Source organism: Salmo salar, chromosome ssa23 (assembly GCF_905237065.1).
Source record: "Salmo salar chromosome ssa23, Ssal_v3.1, whole genome shotgun sequence".
Taxonomy (NCBI): domain Eukaryota; kingdom Metazoa; phylum Chordata; class Actinopteri; order Salmoniformes; family Salmonidae; genus Salmo; species Salmo salar.
Window position 1 is genome coordinate 48,252,709 of NC_059464.1, and position 26,099 is coordinate 48,278,807.

Consider the following 26,099-nt stretch of genomic DNA (forward strand, 5'->3'; position numbering starts at 1 on the left):
GTTTAACAGCTGTTCTTATTCCCACAAAATAAACTAAGAACGTTCTGGAAGGAAAAGAGATTTGGGGGGGGGGTGATGCATAAAAAAACAACACCTCCCAGCCTGCAGGACTCTCTTTATAAAACATGGCCAAGTGATAGAAGATCTGATAGAATCCAGTGTGCCTGAATGATTGGACCGGGATTCATAGAGTTCACAGGGAATGAGTTGGACCCTCACTCTGGTATCTAATGTGATGGCAGGAATCTGTGAGTGGGAGGTATGGAAGGAGTGGACAGTAGGGAGTGATCATTACCCCGTAGCACAGCCGCAGAAAGTAAGGGTGCTGAAACATCCCCAGAAAAATCTGTATTTGTAAAAAAAAAAAAAAATTGTAATAACAATTCCACATTCTAATTCAATTCCCTCAGTATTTCAGGCTGTTCACGTCACTTTTCTTGACAGCCTGAAATACTGGAAACGATTTAAAACAAACCCTGCAGTCCATTTTTTTTGTTTTTAACTAAGTTTCATTAATTACATTAACTGGGAAATGTACATTTCGGTCCATTCTAGAGCGGTCCATTCTAGAGCGGTCCATTCTAGAGCGGTCCATTCTAGAGCAGACCATTCTAGAGCGGTCCATTCTAGAGTTGTGATATTCTAGAGCGGTCCAGTCTAGAGCGGTCCATTCTAGAGCGGTCCAGTCTAGACCAGTCCATTCTAGACCAGTCCATTCTAGAGCGGTCCAGTCTAGAGCGGTCCTGTCTAGAGCGGTCCATTCTAGAGCGGTCCAGTCTAGACCAGTCCATTCTAGACCGGTCCATTCTAGAGCGGTCCAGTCTAGAGCGGTCCTGTCTAGAGCGGTCCATTCTAGAGCAGACCATTCTAGAGCGGTCCATTCTAGAGTTGTGATATTCTAGAGCTGTCCATTCTAGAGCGGTCCATTCTAGAGCGGTCCATTCTAGACCAGTCCATTCTAGAGCAGTCCATTCTAGAGCGGTCCATTCTAGAGCGGTCCATTCTAGACCGGTCCATTCTAGAGCGGTCCATTCTAGAGCGGTCCATTCTAGAGCGGTCCAGTGGAGGCTCCTCAGAGCCAAACATTATCCACATGGTTCACTGATTGATTTCCAAACATGAAGGGTCTTTCATCACAATATACTGTGGCATCTTGTTAATCCTCCCTCGAGGTTATTGCAAAAGGTATTGATTGTAAAAATAGCCACGGCTGGTCCTAAGCGTTCCATTATGGATGCAGTCAATGTTTATGCGACCTTCAGTGTTTACTCCCCTCCTCCTGGCCTCAAGCACACTTAGCAGAGAAATCAAGCTGTGATTGACAGTATTTACACCACTCTAACTACTCTGATTTACAGTATTACAGTATTTACACCACTCTAACTACTCTGATTGACAGTATTTACACCACTCTAACTACTCTGATTTACAGTATTACAGTATTTACACCACTCTAACTACTCTGATTTACAGTATTACAGTATTTACACCACACTACTCTAACTACTCTGATTTACAGTATTTACACCACACCACTCTAACTACTCTGATTTACAGTATTACAGTATTTACACCACACCACTCTAACTACTCTGATTTACAGTATTACAGTATTTACACCACTCTACTCTTAATTACTCTCCATTGTGGCTGATGGGAATCTGAGAAATGGCCACCTTTCTCTGCTTCACCCCCCGCCCTGGTCACATGACAGGGTTCATTACAATTACAGCCATGCATCTTGCTAAATGCTAGCCAATCAGAGGCGTGGGTGGTGTGGTGGGCGGTCCTGTGGTTAGGAGCTCTGATCACTGTGTGTGGTGAGTGGGCAAGCCAGCCAGCTGTCTCTGTCAGTGACTCTGGTACACTTGGTCTGGCTTGGCCCTGCTTGGAGGTTACACCACAGCACCCAACACCTTGGTCTGGTTTGGCCCTGCTTAGAGGTTACACCACAGCACCCAACACCTTGGTCTGGTTTGGCCCTGCTTAGAGGTTACACCACAGCACCCAACACCTTGGCAAGGTTTGGCCCTGCTTGGAGGTTACACCACAGCACCCAACACCTTGCTGAAGAATGAAAAGGACAGTTACAGAAATAGGGAACAGAAATGACTTGGCCAGCCAGCACCCTGCCTGGTAAACACTCTGACCTTGGACTACCACTAGTGAAACCTGACCACAGACACACCAGCCTCATTTATAAGTTGCCGTTATGTCTGTAATGGTGCTAAAGAGGCCACCTTCATTCCAACACTTCATTAAATACCATCATTCACAGACTAGCACGGGTCACTCACACCACACTCAAATATAGCTTTATAACTTGAGCGATCGTATCACGTGCTCTCAGTCTAAGGACAAGACCTGTAACCAACTGCACTTTAATCACAGGAGGCTGGTGGCACCTTAATTAGGGAGGTCAGGTTCATAGTAATGGCTGGAATGGAATGGTATCAAACACGTGGTTTCTGTTTTTAAGTCCATTCCAGTCATTAGTTTTAACCGTCCTCCCTTCACCAACATCTTGTGACTTTAATAGTTAACCTACTTTAATGTTACTGGGACAGTCAGGCTATTGCCAGTTTTAGTGGGGAAGGACTTGGAATAAATAACATGAATCCTACCAGCCTAGACCTTACCCTTTGTCCAAACTCCAGCAGACAGAATAAGAGGGTGTGTGTGTGACAGACAGACAGACAGGGAGATTCTCGTTTGGCCAAAAGACCGTCTTCTGTCCTCCATCGTCTGTGACCGATGTGGTTGAGGAGTGTGTGAATCAGTTAGTAGGTGAACGGAAGACTGTCCTCCCCTCCTCCATAGCCACCTTTGATTGAGGATACATGTTTATCCTACGGCAGAACAGTTTTGAAATCTACCACACTTTCTGAATCTGCTGTTTTGTCAGAAGACACACGTTTAAAAAAAAAATAATAAACAATATGCTACTTATTTAACTCTCCTCCATTAACCTTTGACCTTCCCCCCCCCAAAAAAAGGAGGCAAGAGAGGATGGAGGCTGTTGAGCAAATCTAATTCGAATTACATTTTATTTGTCACACACACACGTTTAGCAGATGTTATTTGGGGTGTAGCGTAACGCTTGTGTTCCTAGCTCCAACTGTGCAGTAGTATCTAACAATTCACAACAAATACACACAAATCTAAAAGTAAAAGAATGGAATTAAGGAATATATAAATATTAGGACGAGCAATTGATAAAAGGTCAGGGTGTTATGCACCTCCCTAAAAGCTCCTCTGCTCAGCTGCTTCCGGTGTGAACTGTCAGAACCAGGAAGTTTTTATAGCAGTGTGGTGGCAGGAGGCAGGCACATTGCAAGACAAATGTCACCTTCAAGCCACTGTACAGTGCATCTCTATGGTTACCCAGATGTCACCTCCAAGCCACCGTACAGTGCGTCTCTATGGTTACCCAGATGTCACCTTCAAAGCCACCGTACAGTGCATCTCTATGGTTACCCAGATGTCACCTTCAAAGCCACCGTACAGTGCGTCTCTATGGTTACCCAGATGTCACCTTCAAGCCACCGTACAGTGCGTCTCTATGGTTACCCAGATGTCACCTTCAAAGCCACCGTACAGTGCGTCTCTATGGTTACCCAGATGTCACCTTCAAAGCCACCGTACAGTGCGTCTCTATGGTTACCCAGATGTCACCTCCAAGCCACCGTACAGTGCGTCTCTATGGTTACCCAGATGTCACCTCCAAGCCACCGTACAGTGCGTCTCTATGGTTACCCAGAACAAATCAACAAGCAAACAGGAGGATGAGAGCTAAATCGACAGCCTCATATTCAGCGTCACTGCTGTGTACTCTTCTTCATCGTTATCTGATTCTTCGTCTTTTGCGTTCCGTTAACATAAGATCTGTTATTCTAAGAGTGGTTACCTTGTGTACCGGTCACCATGTGGCCTGGACGGGTGGAGGCATTAGACAATAGACACTTGATTGATTGTTTCATTGCATACTGTAACGCCCTGGCCATAGAGAGGGGTTTTTGTTCAGGCCAGGGTGTTTCTTTGGGTGGGCGTTCTATGTTAATTTTTCTATGTTTTTGTATTTCTTTGTTTTGGGCCGTGTGTGGCTCCCAATCAGGCACAGCTGTAGTTCGTTGTTGCTGATTGGGAGTCACACATAAAGGAGCCTGTTTTTCCTTTGGGTTTTGTGGGTAATTGTTTCTGTTTAGAGTGTATCCTAACAGGACTGTTTTTGCTGTCGTGTTTTGTTCATTTTTGTAGTGTTCTCTTTGTTCGTATTAAAATTCAAGATGAACACTAACTCCGCTGCACCTTGGTCTACTCTTTCCACAGACAGCCGTTACACATACAATATAATGCTATATAATGTCACTCACTCACTCAAAGATTCCATCACAATGCCTGCACCAGCACAGACCCCCCCCCCCCAAGACCAACTGTAAATTATTGATTTTGACGGTGATGCTTTTGGACAAAACAATGAGACTTTTCATCTGATGGGCATCAATAAGTCATGTGATTAAATTGTTCGTATCTGTTCGTGGCAACTTCAGCAGACAATGAAGAGATTGTAGTTCATATATATTTCAACGTCAAAAATTAGATTTTGAACTGAGAGCAAAAATAAATAGAAGGGGCCAGAGATTGCTGTGTGTGTGTGTGTGTGTTGTGTGTGTCTGTGTGTGTGTGGCAGCACTGGTATAGACATATACACATTAATATATGTCTATAACAGTGGAGGTCGGTGCCATTTTAAGATGAGGGAGGACGATTACTTTTTAAAAAAAATTTATGAGCATGGCCTTATTTCTATTACAGCATATTGGATGACTGTCATTTATATTCCTTCTATTGCCTTGTTTCTATACAGCATATTCCATTCATCCAGCTCAATGTAACATTGATAGGTTTAGGCTACTACATGATACTTTAATGTCAAGAGACAAATTTAAGGTGACAGACAGAGACACATGGACAGACAGAGACATATTCAATAGCACCTTGCACCCTCTTTCCTGCATCTAGCTGATCTAGGGTGTAATCATTAGTCCCAACAGTTACAAACAAGAGAGTTTCTATTGGACAAATTCAGGTATGTTTATCAAATCAAATCCCCTGTTTATCCCTGTTTTCGTTCCGTTTGCTTCCGTTTTTTTAAGAAACGTTTTTTCAACAGAATCAGCGGAATGAATAGACCCAGCCTGATAACGCGTAAACACAGTTCGCATTCATAGCAGCCACGTTGTATTCCTTCTCGCATCTACACGCCTCCCCTCCTCTCACCTTTTCCCCCTCGCTTGTGGACTTCAATGCACAAACACATCAAATGTCTGTGACCAGGCGGAAAAAAACCTTTCCAAGCCAAACCTTCATATCATAACTGCTAACCATTACACAAGGCCTACGTCATTGTCACCATAGATAATACTACCGCATTGGTAAACCCACTACAATCATGCAGTACAGTCAGTAAGCAGTTTAGTAGTTACACTGGCGTGCCCCGGTGGCAATAAATTTGTTAAAACCAAAAGCTTACCTTGACTTGGAAGAGTTCCAGTGTTGGATAGTTATAGCCAGCTAGCTAACATAGCATGCCTCTCTGTTTGAGCAGGGTGCTTGAGTAGGCTAAACTAGCTAGCTGCATTTCCTAGCTAAGTAAGTGAAAGTGGGGGGGAAAAAATGACAAAATATAGCAATCTCTCTCGCTCCTTCCTTCATTTTGAAGAAATTAAGTTGTTCAAAACTGTTCAACTATTGTCTTTCTCTCTCTTTGAGTGAACTACTCACTACATTTTATACACTGCTGTCAGGGATTTCTTCGTCGGAGGACGATATGGCGAAATCATCATCGGAAAATGAGGACCAATATGTAGCAGAGTTGAGATGGTTCATTTTGAACTTTTAATAAATTCCAAAACGAACATACAAAATAACAAAAACGAACGCACGATAGACTGACAGTCCTGTTAGGTTTACACACACTAAACACGGAACAATCTCCCACAATTAAACAGACAAACACACCCAACTAATATAGGACTTCCAATCAAAGGCAACACCACACAGCTGCCTTCAATTGGAAGTCCACCCCAATTAACTCAACATAGAAACAGATCAACCAGACTACACATAGAAATACATCAACATAGACCATAACTCAAAACCCGGAAATAATAAATCAAACGCCCTCCTAACTAATACACCACCCTGAACCACATAAAACAAATACCCTCTGCCACGTCCTGACCATACTAAAATGACAATTAACCCTTATACTGGCCAGGACGTGACAACTGCAGTGCTAGCTAGCTGTAGCTTATGCTTTCAGTACTAGATTTTCTTTCTCTGATCCTTTGATTGAGTGGACAACATGTCAGTTCGTGTTGCAATAGCTCTGATAGGCTGGAGGACGTCCTCCGGAAGTTGTCATAATTACTGTGTAAGTCTATGGAAGGGGGTGAGAACCATGAGCCTCCAAGGTTTTGTATTGAAGTCAATGTACCAAGAGGAGGACGGAAGCTAGCTGTCCTCCGGCTACACCATGGTGCTATCCTACAGAGTGCTGTTGAGGCTACTGCTACCCAGTATGTTAATCAATTATTTGGTCAGGTGAATATAGTTAGTTTAGTTTTATCTAAAAATGATAACTTTTTTTAATGTTTAACCTCCCCTTCCTCCTCTGAGCCTCCTCCACTGGTCTCTACAGATAAAGTTTCCCTGGGATCATCTCTCTGTAATTTAACCCTAAAGCCTGGCTGGCTGGTTCAATGTGTAAATTCAACCTAATACTGACACTACTAGTCTATCTGGACCATAAAGACACATGGAGGTCTGGACCATAGAGACACATGGAGGTCTGGACCATAGAGACACATGGAGGTCTGGACCATAGAGACACATGGAGGTCTGGACCATAGAGACACATGGAGGTCTGGACCATAGAGACACATGGAGGTCTGGACCACAGAGACACATGGAGGTCTGGACCATAGAGACACATGGAGGTCTGGACCATAGAGACACATGGAGGTCTGGACCATAGAGACACATGGAGGTCTGGACCATAGACACATGTAGGTCTGGACCATAGACACATGTAGGTCTGGACCATAGACACATGGAGGTCTGGACCACAGAGACACATGGAGGTCTGGACCATAGAGACACATGGAGGTCTGGACCATAGAGACACATGGAGGTCTGGACCATAGAGACACATGGAGGTCTGGACCACAGAGACACATGGAGGTCTGGACCATAGAGACACATGGAGGTCTGGACCATAGAGACACATGGAGGTCTGGACCACAGAGACACATGGAGGTCTGGACCATAGACACATGTAGGTCTGGACCGTAGGTCTGGACCATAGACACATGGAGGTCTGGACCATAGAGACACATGGAGGTCTGGACCACAGAGACACATGGAGGTCTGGACCATAGAGACACATGGAGGTCTGGACCATAGAGACACATGGAGGTCTGGACCATAGAGACACATAAATCTGGATTTAAATCATTTTTGTGAGTCAAATACATGTCATATACACACTCAGCAATATATCTCATTAAACACAGTCCAGGTATGTTTGAACATTTCAGCTGGAGACAATTACATGTGATATATTTCATCCAAACCCTGAACACACACAGTTCTATTCTATTTATGTGAATTATCAGAGAAGAAATCTACTTTAATTAAAGGGAACAAACGCATAAAACAGATTATGATTTATAGCCTGGGTTCTAGCCCTTGATCTCATAACCTTATAAAGTTATGTCCAGTGGTGGGTTAACTAACCTGTCAGTATATCTGTCCAGTGGTGTGTTAACTAACCTGTCAGTATATCTGTCCAGTGGTGTGTTAACTAACCTGTCAGTATATCTGTCCAGTGGTGGGTTAACTAACCTGTCAGTATATCTGTCCAGTGGTGTGTTAACTAACCTGTCAGTATATCTGTCCAGTGGTGGGTTAACTAACCTGTCAGTATATCTGTCTAGTGGTGGGTTAACTAACCTGTCAGTATATCTGTATATCTGTCTAGTGGTGTGTTAACTAACCTGTCAGTATATCTGTCTAGTGGTGTGGTAACTAACCTGTCAGTATATCTGTCTAGTGGTGTGTTAACTAACCTGTCAGTATATCTGTCTAGTGGTGTGTTAACTAACCTGTCAGTATATCTGTCTAGTGGTGTGTTAACTAACCTGTCAGTATATCTGTCTAGTGGTGTGTTAACTAACCTGTCAGTATATCTGTCCAATGGTGGGTTAACTAACCTGTCAGTATATCTGTCCAATGGTGTGTTAACGGGTCAAGTAGCAGTAGACACACCTGGATTCAAATACAATCTGAAATCATTTAAAATACTTTTTTTTCTGGGTTTGATTGAATTTTCCTGGTGTAGTAGAACCTATAGAGTATTAGTACCCAACTCAGCCCATCTGGTACCAAGCAGGCTAAAGCCAACTGTGGTATCTGAACCCAGGCTGAGGTCTAGCAGGTAACAGGCCGAGGTCTAGCAGGTAACAGGCCGAGGTCTAGCAGGTAACAGGCCGAGGTCTAGCAGGTAACAGGCCGAGGTCTAGCAGGTAACAGGCCGAGGTCTAGCAGGTAACAGGCCGAGGTCTAGCAGGTAACAGGCCGAGGTCTAGCAGGTAACAGGCCGAGGTCTAGCAGGTAACAGGCCGAGGTCTAGCAGGTAACAGGCCGAGGTCTAGCAGGTAACAGGCCGAGGTGTAGCAGTAACAGGCCGAGGTGTAGCAGTAACAGGCTGAGGTGTAGTGTGAAGTGTTGGTTATTCAATATGAGCTTGGGTTCATTCAGTTCATTGGGTTTGACTCTTGCTGCCACCTGGCTCCTTTTACTGCTATGCTAGTGATAATCCGCTGGTACTACGGCTGTCGCGTGTGTGTGTGTGTGTGTGTGTGTGTGTGTGTGTGTGTGTGTGCCTGCGCGCGAACGCATGCCTCCTTGCGTTTTATTTATATATTGAACCCGGTATTTTATTTCACCAGGTAAGTTGACTGAGAACACATTCTGATTTACAGCAACGACCTGGGGAATAGTTACAGGGGAGAGGAGGAGGAGGGGGGGGGGATGAATGAGCCAATTGTAAGCAGGGGAGGATTAGGTGACCATGATGGTATGAGGGCCAGCTTGGGAATTTAGCGAGGACACCAGGGTTAACACCCCTACTCTTACGATAAGTGCCATGGACTCTTTAGCGACCACAGAGGGTCAGGATACACGTTTAACGTTCCATCCGGAAACACGATACACAGGGCAATGTCCCCATCACTGCCCTGGGACATTGGGATGTGTTTGGCAGGGGGAGACATCATCCACCCGATGACAAGTCTCCCTAACCCCAGCTGCTCTGTCCTTTCTTCTGTCATGGAGGAGAGAGAGAGCGATGGTTCAGAGAAAGACAGCGAGGTGAGAGAGGACACATTTCATCACCCCTACATGCCTGTGTGTGTGTGTGGGGTGGGTGGGTTGGTGGGTGAGTGGAAGCTCTGGTAGCGCTGAAATGTTCTTTGTTAACAGTGTAAAGTCATCCTGAACCGCAGACTCCAGGGTAAAGTCATCCTGAACCGCAGACTCCAGGGTAAAGTCATCCTGAACTACAGACTCCAGGGTAAAGTCATCCTGAACCGCAGACTCCAGGGTAAAGTCATCCTGAACTACAGACTCCAGGGTAAAGTCATCCTGAACTACAGACTCCAGGGTAAAGTCATCCTGAACTGCAGACTCCAGGGTAAAGTCATCCTGAACTACAGACTCCAGGGTAAAGTCATCCTGAACTACAGACTCCAGGGTAAAGTCATCCTGAACTACAGACTCCAGGGTAAAGTCATCCTGAACCGCAGACTCCAGGGTAAAGTCATCCTGAACTACAGACTCCAGGGTAAAGTCATCCTGAACTACAGACTCCAGGGTAAAGTCATCCTGAACTACAGACTCCAGGGTAAAGTCATCCTGAACTACAGACTCCAGGGTAAAGTCACCCTGAACTACAGACTCCAGGGTAAAGTCATCCTGAACCGCAGACTCCAGGGTAAAGTCATCCTGAACCGCAGACTCCAGGGTAAAGTCATCCTGAAGCTAAAAATCTGGTGTTTCATTGTTCCAGGATGTTTCCTCAGACTAGACTGCCACTGTCCTCATTGTGCGTTGACACAAATATACTTACCAATATATATCACAAATATATCTACCAATATATATCACAAATATATCTACCAATATATATCACAAATATATCTACCAATATATACCACAAATATATCTACCAATATATTCCACAAATATACTTACCAATATATATCACAAATATATCTACCAATATATATCACAAATATATCTACCAATATATACCACAAATATATCTACCAATATATTCCACAAATATACTTACCAATATATATCACAAATATATCTACCATTATATACCACAAATATATCTACCAATATATATCACAAATATATCTACCAATATATTCCACAAATATACTTACCAATATATATCACAAATATATCTACCATTATATACCACAAATATATCTACCAATATATATCACAAATATATCTACCAATATATACCACAAATATATCTACCAATATATACCACAAATATACTTACCAATATATATCACAAATATATCTACCATTATATACCACAAATATATCTACCAATATATACTACAAATATATCTACCAATATATATCACAAATATATCTACCAATATATACCACAAATATATCTACCAATATATACCACAAATATACTTACCAATATATATCACAAATATATCTACCATTATATACCACAAATATATCTACCAATATATACTACAATTATATCTACCAATATATTCCACAAATATACTTACCAATATATATCACAAATATATCTACCATTATATACCACAAATATATCTACCAATATATATCACAAATATATCTACCAATATATACCACAAATATATCTACCAATATATACCACAAATATACTTACCAATATATATCACAAATATATCTACCATTATATACCACAAATATATCTACCAATATATACTACAAATATATCTACCAATATATATCACAAATATATCTACCAATATATACCACAAATATATCTACCAATATATATCACAAATATACTTACCAATATATATCACAAATATATCTACCATTATATACCACAAATATATCTACCAATATATACTACAGTTATATCTACCAATATATATCACAAATATATCTACCAATATATACCACAAATATACTTACCAATATATATCACAAATATATCTACCATTATATACCACAAATATATCTACCAATATATACTACAATTATATCTACCAATATATTCCACAAATATACTTACCAATATATATCACAAATATATCTACCATTATATACCACAAATATATCTACCAATATATATCACAAATATATCTACCAATATATACCACAAATATATCTACCAATATATACCACAAATATACTTACCAATATATATCACAAATATATCTACCATTATATACCACAAATATATCTACCAATATATACTACAAATATATCTACCAATATATATCACAAATATATCTACCAATATATACCACAAATATATCTACCAATATATATCACAAATATACTTACCAATATATATCACAAATATATCTACCATTATATACCACAAATATATCTACCAATATATATCACAAATATATCTACCAATATATACCACAAATATATCTACCAATATATATCACAAATATATCTACCAATATATACTACAATTATATCTACCAATATATTCCACAAATATATCTACCATTATATACCACAAATATATCTACCAATATATACTACAGTTATATCTACCAATAGAAACACCAGGATCTGCACGTGGGCCTGGTCAATTTGAACTGGCTTTTTTTTTTGTGTGGCTTATTTCGATGTGGCAGCAAGTAACAGTACTTCAGAACTGCAAAACAAACATTTACACTTCAAATCCACAAACTTTCCTCTAACCTTAATCTATCAGCTAACCTCTCCCTCACCCTGCTGGATGATTAATTCAAGGCTTTAAATAATACCGGCAGGGTTAATTAATCATAGCAAGGGTGAGGTGCTGACTGTCCCTGCTGCCATTTCATGCCCCCCCCCCCCCCCCCTCCTCTGTGAATGTGCAGAGCCAGCATGGGACCTGTGTCCTGTGTAAAAGGCAGCTGGCAGCATGGACAGTCTGCTGCTGTGACCAGATATAGCCAAGAGATCATCAACTATCAACAAACGGGACTATTTGTTTTTTCCTGAGAGGATGGTCGAGGGGCCAGAACATAAATTACAAATCATTTGTAGACTGCAATTTGACCGCAGAGAGATATGACGTGCATTCAGGAAAAGTATTCAGACCCCTTCACTTTTTCCACATGTTGTTACATTACAGCTTTCTTCTAAAATGGATTAAATTGCTTTTTTACCTCAATCTACACACATTACCCCATAATGACATCACAATACCCCATAATGACATCACAATAACCCATAATGACATCACAATACCCCATAATGACATCACAATAACCCATAATGACATCACAATACCCCATAATGACATCACAATACCCCATAATGACATCACAATACCCCATAATGACATCACAATACCCCATAATGACAAAGCATTAAAACTGATATCACATTTACATAAGTATTCAGACCCTTTACTCAGTACTTTGTTGAAGCGCCTTTGGCAGCGATTACAGCCTCGAGTCTTCTTGGATATGATGCTACAAGCTTGGCACACCTGTATTTGGGGAGTTTCTCCCGTTCTTCTCCGCAGATCCTCTCATGCTCTGTCAGGTTGGATGGGGAACGTCACTGCACAGATATTTTCAGGTCTCTCCAGAGATGTTTGATCGGGTTCAAGTCCGGGCTCTGGCTGGGCCACTCAAGGACATTCAGAGACTTGTCCCGAACCCACTCCTGCGTTGTCTTGGCTGTGTGCTTAGGGTCATTGTCCTGTTGGAAAAAGTGAACCTTCGCCCCAGTCTGAGGTCCTGAGTGCTCTGGAGCAGGTTTTCATCAAGGATCTCTCTGTACTTTGCTCTGTTCATCTTTTCCTCGATTCTGACTAGTCTCCCTGTTCCTACCTCTGAAAAACATTCCCACAGCATGATGCTGCCACCACCATGCTTCACCGCAGGGATGGTATTGGCCAGGTGATGAGCGGTGCCTGGTTTCCTCCAGACGTGAAGCTTGACATTCTGGCCAAAGAGTTCAATCTTGTTTCTATAAGACCGGATAATCTTGTTTCTCATGGTCTGAGAGTCCTTTAGGTGCCTTTTTGTCAAACTCCAAGCGGGCTGTCATCTGCCTTTGACTTAGGAGTGGCTTCCGTCTGGCCACTCTACCATAAAGGCCTGATTGGTGGAGTGCTGCAGAGATATTTGCCCTTCTGGAAGGTTCTCCCATCTTCACAGAGGAACTCTGGAACTCTGTCAAAGTGACCATCAAGTTCTTGGTCACCTCCCTGACCAAGGCCCTTCTTCCCCGATTGCTCAGTTTGACTGGGCGGTCAACTTTAGGAAGAGTCTTGATGGTTCCAAACTTCTTCTATTTAAGAATGATGGAGGCCACTTTGTTCTTGAGGACCTTCCATGATGCAGACATTTTTTGGTACCCTTCCCCAGATCTGTGCCTCGACACAATCCTGTCTCGGAGCTCTAGAGACAATTCCTTCGACCTCATGACTTGGTTTTCACTCTGACATGCACTGTCAACTGTGGGACCTTATATAGACAGGTGTGTGCCTTTCCTAATCATGTCCAATCAATTGAATTTACCACCAGTGGACTCCAATCCAGTTGTAGAAACATCTCAAGGATGATCAATATAAGCAGGATGTACCTGAGCTCATTTTCGAGTCTCAGAGCGAAGGGTCTGAATACTTATGTAAATAAGGTATTTCTGTTTTTTATATGCCAAAAAGTCTAAAAACCTGTTTTTCGCTTTGTCATTATGGGGTAGTGTGACGTCATTATGGGGTATTGTGTGTAGATTGATGAGGAAAATGATTTATTTAATCCATTTTAGAATAAGGCTGTAACGTAACAAAATGATGAAAAAGGGAAGGGGTCTGAATACTTTCTGAATGCACTGTATAATACGAATTGTAATTTGTAACATATCATATGAAAAGGTTAATGGAAATCCAAAAATGTATAGATACCATATACGAAACATAGAATAACATACTAAATGGAGTGTCTTGGATTTACATACAGAATCATATGAAACGCTCTGAGACCAGGTTGAGGACATCAACAGCCAGCCAGGGTTTCATTAAATAAACTATAGACTCAATCCTTTATAATGCACATTTAGGCCTAATTAAACTGATGCCTTTGGCGATGTTCAACTTCAATTCACTATGAAGAATAGCTTAGCCTCATTGGTAGCCTAATATATTATTTAATATACAGTACTTTTGGAGAATTTACGAGACATTGCAAAGACGAGACATTGTGAGACAATGAATACCAAGACGTAGCCTATGGTTCTGTCTGTCTGTCTGTCTGTCTCATTCTGTCTGTCTGTCTGCCTGCCTGCCTGTCTGTCTGCCTGTCTGTCTGTCTGTCTGTCTCATTCTGTCTCTCTTTCTCGCTGTCTGTCTGTCTCTCTCATTCTGTCTCTCTTTCTCGCTCTCTCTCTGTCTGTCTGTCTGTCTGTCTGTCTCTCTGTCTGTCTCTCTTTCTCGCTCTCTGTCTGTCTGTCTGCCCTGATCCTCTCTCTACCTTGCTGGCTCGCCTGCTCTTTCTCTTTGCTTTGAAAAACGCTTGTGTGTGTGTGTGTGTGTGTGTGTGTGTGTGTGTGTGTGTGTGTGTGTGTGTGTGTGTGTGTGTGTGTGTGTGTGTGTGTGTGTGTGTTTGGTCGTCAGTCTGTTTGTGTGTTGAAAAGTTCAGCCTGCTCATTAATAGACCTAACTTTAGTGAACTTGCGTGAGACATTGCAAGCCGAGATACAGCATTGCGACAGCAAAAACATCTTTTGATTACTGATGCACGGTTCTGACTGTCTGCCTGGTGGCCCAGCATGCCTACCTATAACTGGCTGTGCCCCTCCCATCTCTCTCTACCTCTATTCCACTCACAAGCTTTGCGGATTCTTGACTGTGAAAGATGCAAGAGTTCTCGTAAGTAGCCCACGTTGCAAAAAATACTGATTCTTAGGAGTCGATTCCTAACAGAACGGAGTATTACAGTATTTACACCCCTCTAACTACTCTGATTTACAGTATTACAGTATTTACACCCCTCTAACTACTCTGATTTACAGTATTTACACCCCTCTAACTACTCTGATTTACAGTATTTACACCACTCTAACTACTCTGATTTACAGTATTTACACCCCTCTTACTCTGATTTACAGTATTTAGACCCCTCTAACTACTCTGATTTACAGTATTTACACCCCTCTTACTCTGATTTACAGTATTTACACCACTCTAACTACTCTGATTTACAGTATTTACACCACTCTAACTACTCTGATTTACAGTATTTACACCCCTCTAACTACTCTGATTTACAGTATTTACACCCCTCTAACTACTCTGATTTACAGTATTTACACCCCTCTAACTACTCTGATTTACAGTATTTACACCACTCTAACTACTCTGATTTACAGTATTACAGTATTTACACCCCTCTAACTACTCTGATTTACAGTATTACAGTATTTACACCACACCACTCTAACTACTCTGATTTACAGTATTTACACCACACCACTCTAACTACTCTGATTTACAGTATTTACACCACACTACTCTAACTACTCTGATTTACAGTATTACAGTATTTACACCACACCACTCTAACTACTCTGATTTACAGTATTACAGTATTTACACCACTAACTACTCTGATTTACAGTATTTACACCACACCAGTCTAACTACTCTGATTTACAGTATTTACAGTATTTACACCACACTACACTAACTACTCTGATTTACAGTATTACAGTATTTACACCACTAACTACTCTGATTTACAGTATTTACACCACTCTTAACTACTCTGATTTACAGTATTACAGTATTTACACCACTAACTACTCTGATTTACAGTATTACAGTATTTACACCACACTACTCTAGCTACTCTGATTTACAGTATTACAGTATTTACACCACACCACTCTAGCTACTCTGATTTACAGTATTACAGTATTTACACCACTCTAACTACTCTGATTTACAGTATTTACACCACACCACTCTAGCTACTCTGATTTACAGTATTACAGTATTTACACCTCACCACTCTAACTACTCTGATTTACAGTATTTACACCACACTACTCTAACTACTCTGATTTACAGTATTACAGTATTTACAACACACCACTCTAACTACTCTGATTTACAGTATTTACACCACACCCCTCTAACTACTCTGATTTACAGTATTTACACCACACAACTCTAACTACTCTGATTTACAGTATTACAGTATTTACACCACACCACTCTAGCTACTCTGATTTACAGTATTACAGTATTTACACCACACTACTCTAACTACTCTGATTTACAGTATTTACACCACACAACTCTAACTACTCTGATTTACAGTATTTACACCACTCTAACTACTCTGATTTACAGTATTTACACCACACCACTCTAACTACTCTGATTTACAGTATTTACACCACTCTAACTACTCTGATTTACAGTATTTACACCACACCACTCTAACTACTCTGATTTACAATATTACAGTATTTACACCACACCACACTAACTACTCTGATTTACAGTATTACAGTATTTACACCACTCTAACTACTCTGATTTACAGTATTACAGTATTTACACCACACCACTCTAACTACTCTGATTTACAGTATTACAGTATTTACACCACACCACTCTAACTACTCTGATTTACAGTATTACAGTATTTACACCACTCTAACTACTCTGATTTACAGTATTACAGTATTTACACCACACCACTCTAACTACTCTGATTTACAGTATTACAGTATTTACACCACTCTAACTACTCTGATTTACAGTATTACAGTATTTACACCACTCTAACTACTCTGATTTACAGTATTACAGTATTTACACCACACCACTCTAACTACTCTGATTTACAGTATTACAGTATTTACACCACTCTAACTACTCTGATTTACAGTATTACAGTATTTACACCACACCACTCTAACTACTCTGACTTACAGTATTTACACCACACCAGTCTAACTACTCTGATTTGCTGAAATGGGGGTGCCATCCATCCCTGTGGTTAGTAGCTCTGATCACAGTGTGTGTGTTTTTCAGCCATCCATCCCTGTGGTTAGTAGCTCTGATCACAGTGTGTGTGTTTTTCAGCCATCCATCCCTGTGGTTAGTAGCTCTGATCACAGTGTGTGTGTTTTTCAGCCATCCATCCCTGTGGTTAGTAGCTCTGATCACAGTGTGTGTGTTTTTCAGCCATCCATCCCTGTGGTTAGTAGCTCTGATCACAGTGTGTGTGTTTTTCAGCCATCCATCCCTGTGGTTAGTAGCTCTGATCACAGTGTGTGTGTTTTTCAGCCATCCATCCCTGTGGTTAGTAGCTCTGATCACAGTGTGTGTGTTTTTCAGCCATCCATCCCTGTGGTTAGTAGCTCTGATCACAGTGTGTGTGTTTTTCAGCCATCCATCCCTGTGGTTAGTAGCTCTGATCACAGTGTGTGTGTTTTTCAGCCATCCATCCCTGTGGTTAGTAGCTCTGATCACAGTGTGTGTGTTTTTCAGCCATCCATCCCTGTGGTTAGTAGCTCTGATCACAGTGTGTGTGTTTTTCAGCCATCCATCCCTGTGGTTAGTAGCTCTGATCACAGTGTGTGTGTTTTTCAGCCATCCATCCCTGTGGTTAGTAGCTCTGATCACAGTGTGTGTGTTTTTCAGCCATCCATCCCTGTGGTTAGTAGCTCTGATCACAGTGTGTGTGTTTTTCAGCCATCCATCCCTGTGGTTAGTAGCTCTGATCACAGTGTGTGTGTTTTTCAGCCATCCATCCCTGTGGTTAGTAGCTCTGATCACAGTGTGTGTGTTTTTCAGCCATCTATCCCTGTGGTTAGTAGCTCTGATCACAGTGTGTGTGTTTTTCAGCCATCCATCCCTGTGGTTAGTAGCTCTGATCACAGTGTGTGTGTTTTTCAGCCATCCATCCCTGTGGTTAGTAGCTCTGATCACAGTGTGTGTGTTTTTCAGCCATCCATCCCTGTGGTTAGTAGCTCTGATGGCACCTCAGTGCTTTTGTTAGGTCAGAAACAATAACAAAAATGTTGCGCCCCTGGATGACAACATTATAAACCACGAGCAGGAAAAAAAAAAAAAAAAATTCAACTGAATCTGTCAATTGTGTCTTTTTTTAGATTTATATTGTGTTTACTTCCCTCGCGGAGAAGGCCTGTTTTGTTTCCTGACCTTGGACTACCACTAGTGAAACCTGACCACAGACACACCAGCCTCATTTATAAGTTGCCGTTATGTCTGTAATGGTGCTAAAGAGGCCACCTTCATTCCAACACTTCATTAAATACCATCATTCACAGACTAGCACGGGTCACTCACACCACACTCAAATATAGCTTTATAACTGTGTCACGTTCTGACCAGTGAAAAAGGATAATTTGCCATAGTAGTATGGTCAGGGCGTGGCAGGGGGGGGTTTGTTTTGTGTGTTTCGGGTTTTTTTTGGTTCTAGTTTTCTATTTCTATGTTTCGGTTTTCCATGTTTGGCCGAGTATGGTTTCCAATCAGAGGCTAGGTTTTTTTTCGTTGTCTCCGATTGGAAGCCATACTTAGGCAGCCTGTTTTCCCGTTGGGTTTTGTGGGTGGTTGTTTTTATTTTTCTTCGTATAGTTAGTACCTTACGGAACTGTCGTTTTGTTTAAGTGTTCTCTCACAAAATAAAAGAAGGTGAGCAGTCAACACGCCGCGCCTTGGTCTGTCCCTTTTCGACGCCTGTGACAAACCGAGCGATCGTATCACGTGCTCTCGCTCTAAGGACAAGATCTGTAACCAACTGCACTTTATTCACAGGAGGCTGGTGGCACCTTAATTAGGGAGGTCAGGTTCATAGTAATGGCTGGAATGGAATGGTATCAAACACGTGGTTTCTGTTTTTAAGTCCATTCCAGTCATTAGTTTTAACCGTCCTCCCTTCACCAACATCTTGTGACTTTAATAGTTAACCTACTTTAATGTTACTGGGACAGTCAGGCTATTGCCAGTTTTAGTGGGGAAGGACTTGGAATAAATAACATGAATTTGCCTGGGCTCTGACAGGGTTTGGACTAGATGGGATAGGATCCCATTTAGCAGCAGCTACTGTTCCTGGAGTCCGAACGGGGACATCACAACAACGGTTACATCATCAATAACACAATACATTATTACACATTTACAATATAATATACACAATACCACAACATCCCTGAGTGGGTGTGTGTGTGTGTGCGTGTGTCTCCACAGTCCGTATTGTGAGGTGTTTTATCTGGGTTTTTTAATTTTTTTATTAAGGTTTTTAAAATCAGATTTTAATGCTCGCTTGAGTTACCTGATGTGGAATATGTCGCTGTGTAGTACAACATCTTTTCTGGACCTTGAAAAGACCCCTAGTTGCATGTCTTGTGGGGTTATGCATGGGTGAATGAGCTGTGTGCTAGTCGTTTTTGAACAGACAGTTCGCTGCTTTCAACACGTCAACGCCTCTCGTAAAAAAACAAAAAAAAAACAAGTAGTGATGAAGTCAATCTCTCCTCTACTTTGAGCCAGAAGAGATTGACAAGAATGTTATTGATGTTCGCTCTCTGTCTACATTTAAGGGCCAGCCGTGCTGCCTTGTTCTGAGCCAATTGCAATTTTCCTAAGTCTCTCTTTGTGGCACCAGACCACACGACTGGGCAGTCGTCCAGGTGTGATTAAAACCAGGGCCTGTAGGACTTGTTTTGTTGACAGTGTTGTTAAGGCAGAGCAGTGCTTAATTACGGGCAGACTTCTCCACATCTTATCTACTGTTGCATCATTATGTTTTGATCAGGACAGTTTACAATCCAGGGTAACTCCAAGCAGTTTAGTCACCTCAACTTGGTCAATTTCAACTAAGATTTAGTTGAGGTTTAGCAAATGATTTGTCCCAAATACAATGTTTTTATATTCTAAAACTGACTGCAGCTCTTTGTTAAGTGTTGCAGTGACGTCACTTGCTGTGGTAGCTGACGTGACTAGTGATGAGTCATCAGCACTTAATTTTCTAACGTAGCAGGTCAGGAGAATTAACATAGCAGGTTAGGAGAATTGACGTAGCAGGTCAGGAGAATTAACGTAGCAGGTTAGGAGAATTAACACCGCAGGTTAGGAGAATTAACACCGCAGGTTAGGAGAATTAACGTAGCAGGTTAGGAGAATTAACGTAGCAGGTTAAGAGAATTAATGTAGCAGGTTAGGAGAATTAACGTAGCAGGTTAGGAGAATTAAGGTAGCAGGTTAGGGAGAATTAACGTGGCAGGTTAGGAGAATTAACGTAGCAGGTTAGGAGAATTAACGTAGCAGGTTAGGAGAACTAACGTAGCAGGTTAGGAGAATTAACGTAGCAGGTTAGGAGAACTAACGTAGCAGGTTAGGAGAATTAACGTAGCAGGTTAGGAGAATCAAGGTAGCAGGTTAGGGAGAATTAACGTGGCAGGTTAGGAGAATTAACGTAGCAGGTTAGGAGAATTAACGTAGCAGGTTAGGAGAACTAACGTAGCAGGTTAGGAGAATTAAAGTAGAAGGTTAGGAGAATTAAGGTAGCAGGTTAGGAGAATTAACGTAGGAGGTTAGGAGGTTAGGAGAATTAACGTAGCAGGTTAGGAGAATTAAGGTAGCAGGTTAGGAGAATTAACGTAGCAGGTTAGGAGGTTAGGAGAATTAACGTAGCAGGTCAGGAGAATTAAGGTAGGAGGTTAGGAGAATTGACGTAGCAGGTTAGGAGAATTAACGTAGCAGGTTAGGAGAATTAAGGTAGCAGGTTAGGAGAATTAACGTAGCAGGTTAGGAGGTTAGGAGAATTAACGTAGCAGGTCAGGAGAATTAAGGTAGGAGGTTAGGAGAATTGACGTAGCAGGTCAGGAGAATTAAGGTAGCAGGTTAGGAGAATTAAGGTAGCAGGTTAGGAGAATTAAGGTAGCAGGTTAGGAGAATTAACACAGCAGGTTAGGAGAATTAACACAGCAGGTTAGGAGAATTAACGTAGCAGGTCAGGAGAATTAAGGTAGCAGGTTAGGAGAATTAACACAGCAGGTTAGGAGAATTAACACCGCAGGTTAGGAGAATTAACACCGCAGGTTAGGAGAATTAACACCGCAGGTTAGGAGAATTAACGTAGCAGGTTAGGAGAATTAACGTAGCAGGTTAGGAGAATTGACGTAGCAGGTTAGGAGAATTGACGTAGCAGGTTAGGAGAATTAACGTAGCAGGTTAGGAGAATTAACGTAGCAGGTTAGGAGAATTAGGAAAATGGTTAGGTCAAGGGTCGCTTAAAATGCAAACATTTTCAACTTTTGATGTACGTTTGACAAAAGCTGTAACCGATCTAGCCATGACCCTCTTACAGCACTATACAGACCTGTGTGCCAGCCTGCCATTATACAGACCTGTGTGCCAGCCTGCCACTATACAGACCTGTGTGCCAGGCCTGCCACTATACAGACCTGTGTGCCAGCCTGCCTGCCGTTATACAGACCTGTGTGCCAGCCTGCCTGCCACTATACAGACCTGTGTGCCAGCCTGCCACTATACAGACCTGTGTGCCAGCCTGCCTGCCACTATACAGACCTGTGTGCCAGCCTGCCACTATACAGACCTGTGTGCCGGCCTGCCACTATACAGACCTGTGTGCCGGCCTGCCACTATACAGTCCTGTGTGCCAGCCTGCCACTATACAGACCTGTGTGCCGGCCTGCCACTATACAGACCTGTGTGCCAGCCTGCCACTATACAGACCTGTGTGCCAGGCCTGCCACTATACAGACCTGTGTGCCAGGCTGCCACTATACAGACCTGTGTGCCAGCCTGCCTGCCACTATACAGACCTGTGTGCCAGCCTGCCACTATACAGTCCTGTGTGCCAGCCTGCCACTATACAGACCTGTGTGCCAGGCTGCCACTATACAGACCTGTGTGCCAGCCTGCCACTATACAGACCTGTGTGCCAGGCTGCCACTACACAGACCTGTGTGCCAGCCTGCCTGCCACTATACAGACCTGTGTGCCGGCCTGCCACTATACAGACCTGTGTGCCAGCCTGCCACTATACAGACCTGTGTGCCAGCCTGCCACTATACAGACCTGTGTGCCAGCCTGCCTGCCACTATACAGACCTGTGTGCCAGCCTGCCTGCCACTATACAGTCCTGTGTGCCAGCCTGCCACTATACAGACCTGTGTGCCAGCCTGCCTGCCACTATACAGACCTGTGTGCCAGCCTGCCACTATACAGACCTGTGTGCCAGCCTGCCTGCCACTATACAGACCTGTGTGCCAGCCTGCCTGCCACTATACAGACCTGTGTGCCAACCTGTCTGCCACTATACAGACCTGTGTGCCAGCCTGCCTGCCACTATACAGACCTGTGTGCCAGCCTGCCTGCCACTATACAGACCTGTGTGCCAGGCCTGCCACTATACAGTCCTGTGTGCCAGCCTGCCACTATACAGACCTGTGTGCCAGGCCTGCCACTATACAGACCTGTGTGCCAGCCTGCCACTATACAGACCTGTGTGCCAGCCTGCCACTATACAGACCTGTGTGCCAGCCTGCCTGCCACTATACAGACCTGTGTGCCAGCCTGCCACTATACAGACCTGTGTGCCAGCCTGCCACTATACAGACCTGTGTGCCAGCCTGCCACTATACAGACCTGTGTGCCAGCCTGCCACTATACAGACCTGTGTGCCAGGCCTGCAACTATACAGACCTGTGTGCCAGCCTGCCACTATACAGACCTGTGTGCCAGCCTGCCTGCCACTATACAGTCCTGTGTGCCAGGCCTGCCACTATACAGACCTGTGTGCCAGCCTGCCACTATACAGACATGTGTGCCAGCCTGCCACTATACAGACCTGTGTGCCAGCCTGCCACTATACAGACCTGTGTGCCAGGCCTGCCACTATACAGACCTGTGTGCCAGCCTGCCTGCCACTATACAGACCTGTGTGCCAGCCTGCCACTATACAGACCTGTGTGCCAGCCTGCCACTATACAGTCCTGTGTGCCAGCCTGCCACTATACAGACCTGTGTGCCAGGCCTGCCACTATACAGACCTGTGTGCCAGCCTGCCACTATACAGACCTGTGTGCCAGGCTGCCACTACACAGACCTGTGTGCCAGCCTGCCTGCCACTATACAGACCTGTGTGCCGGCCTGCCACTATACAGACCTGTGTGCCAGCCTGCCTGCCACTATACAGACCTGTGTGCCAGCCTGCCACTATACAGACCTGTGTGCCAGCCTGCCTGCCACTATACAGACCTGTGTGCCAACCTGTCTGCCACTATACAGACCTGTGTGCCAGCCTGCCTGCCACTATACAGACCTGTGTGCCAGCCTGCCTGCCACTATACAGACCTGTGTGCCAGGCCTGCCACTATACAGTCCTGTGTGCCAGCCTGCCACTATACAGTCCTGTGTGCCAGCCTGCCACTATACAGACCTGTGTGCCAGCCTGCCACTATACAGTCCTGTGTGCCAGGCCTGCCACTATACAGACCTGTGTGCCAGCCTGCCACTATACAGACCTGTGTGCCAGCCTGCCACTATACAGACCTGTGTGCCAGCCTGCCACTATACAGACCTGTGTGCCAGCCTGCCACTATACAGACCTGTGTGCCAGGCCTGCAACTATACAGACCTGTGTGCCAGCCTGCCACTATACAGACCTGTGTGCCAGCCTGCCACTATACAGACCTGTGTGCCAGCCTGCCACTATACAGACCTGTGTGCCAGGCCTGCAACTATACAGACCTGTGTGCCAGCCTGCCACTATACAGACCTGTGTGCCAGCCTGCCTGCCACTATACAGTCCTGTGTGCCAGGCCTGCCACTATACAGACCTGTGTGCCAGCCTGCCACTATACAGACATGTGTGCCAGCCTGCCACTATACAGACCTGTGTGCCAGCCTGCCACTATACAGACCTGTGTGCCAGCCTGCCACTATACAGACCTGTGTGCCAGCCTGCCTGCCACTGTACCACAGCAGAATAATGCAGACCTCTGTGCCAGTATGGCAGGGTAGGTGGGTACGAGTTATCCAGCAACAAACCCTGTGATTGACGCAGTGTTCACCACATACCGTCAAACTCTTCTGCTCAGCTGCTTCCAGCGTGAACTGTCACAATCAGGAAGTATTTAATAGGAGGCAGGGTGGCGTACAGTACGTCTCTCTCTCTCTCTGGGGTTGAACACAACCCCAGAGGCTTTGCTTTCAGCAGCACAACAAGCTGTTGAGTGACTAATCAGGGAAACAAACATTAGGATGAGAACTAAATCAACAGCTTCATAATCCCATTCAAGCTGACTGTATTACTGTAGGAAGGAAGGGTTTGGTCACTGGGTTTCTACTTGTTCTTTTAGGGGCCTTGCCATGTTACAGTAACGCAGTATAAAACACCATCACAAAGCACCTGGTGACAAATGGTGACATAAAAACAACAAAAAAGGTCGTTATAAATACATTTGATTGGATAAATCTTTACTTTATTACAGTTTTTTTTCTTTTTTTTTCCCCAAAAACGTCGGTCAATACTGAAGCCACTTTTTCAAAACTGTTCACACAGTGTGCATTACCAACATGCTTCTTGGCTAAACCGTTCATCTCACTTCCAAAACTCACTCAAAACCATCAAACCACTTCATACATGTCTCAAAATAAGCTCGTTGGACCCATAACACTGGTAAACAATTCTCACTCAGAAAGCATAACATTGTCGCTCATAACACACTGACCTGAAAAACACTAACAGCAGGGATCATTACATAAATGACGAAATTTTGTCTTTGAAGTTTGAATGATTTTTCACATAAATCAGTATTTCATTATATACATTGTTTGTCCTTCATGTTCTAATACTTTAATGTTACCCCTTCCTTGTGTTTTTTGTAATAAATAATATATATATATTTTTTTTAAGTATTTCATTATAGAATAAAAATAACACATTTTTACTCTTGACTGTACTAAAGTATATGTAGCAAGAATGAATCAGAAATTGCAGCAAATTGCTTCAAGTCTTTATTTATTCTATATATTTAAATATAGTAATATACTTTTTTTTTAAATGAAAGAGAAAAAAAAATCCTAAAATTCCAGGGCTGCAATAACAATTACAAAAAGACAATAACATGTATAGTATAATCACTCATATTGTACTGTAATATGTAGTTCAATTATCATTGACGGAAGCACAGCTCACCTGTTGTCTTGCCGGAGAATTCGTATTATTGATGCAGCTGTGGAACGCTGCAGATTTGGTTGCACCTTTAAACCGGCCCCTCTCTCTCAAAGAGAGACCAACATGCTCAATAACTGTGGCCCTTATCTCGTCAGAGACCACCGCTCTTGGTCTTCCTCTCCTTTGTCCTCTACGCATTCTCCCTCTCCCTGCCACTCTTCTTCCCCCCACCAACCTGTCTTCCTTGATCCCATGTTTCCAAACTAAATAATTTCCCCTCGAAGCCGTCCTCTTTTGTCTGTTTGGTAACGAGACAAAAAAAAAACATGACTCGTGGGTCGGCTTTCAGCTGAAATTGCAATCAGCTGTGTTTTGGAATGATTAAATATTCTGCTGAGATTTTACATTTTTTACATTTTAGTCATTTAGGAGACGACTTACAGTAGTGAATGCATACATTTCATACATTTATTATTATTTTATTTTTATTTTCTATGTTTCCGTCTGGTTACCGCAGAAATACACGACATTTTCCATCATTCTGTTTTGAATGTGTTTCTAACAGTATTGGAA

The 26,099-nt window shown here is 42.9% G+C and overlaps 1 protein-coding gene across 1 annotated transcript in view; it reads right to left on the reverse strand.

The window, feature by feature from the left end:
• The window catches only part of ddb2 (damage-specific DNA binding protein 2), a 64,727-nt gene extending 38,952 nt beyond the window's left edge, over nucleotides 1-25,775 (reverse strand). The window contains exon 1 of the mRNA XM_045705952.1: nucleotides 25,548-25,775. The gene's annotated coding sequence lies outside the window, so the exon portion shown is untranslated. The remainder of the gene's footprint in view (nucleotides 1-25,547) is intronic.
• Between the last annotated feature and the right edge of the window lie 324 nt (nucleotides 25,776-26,099).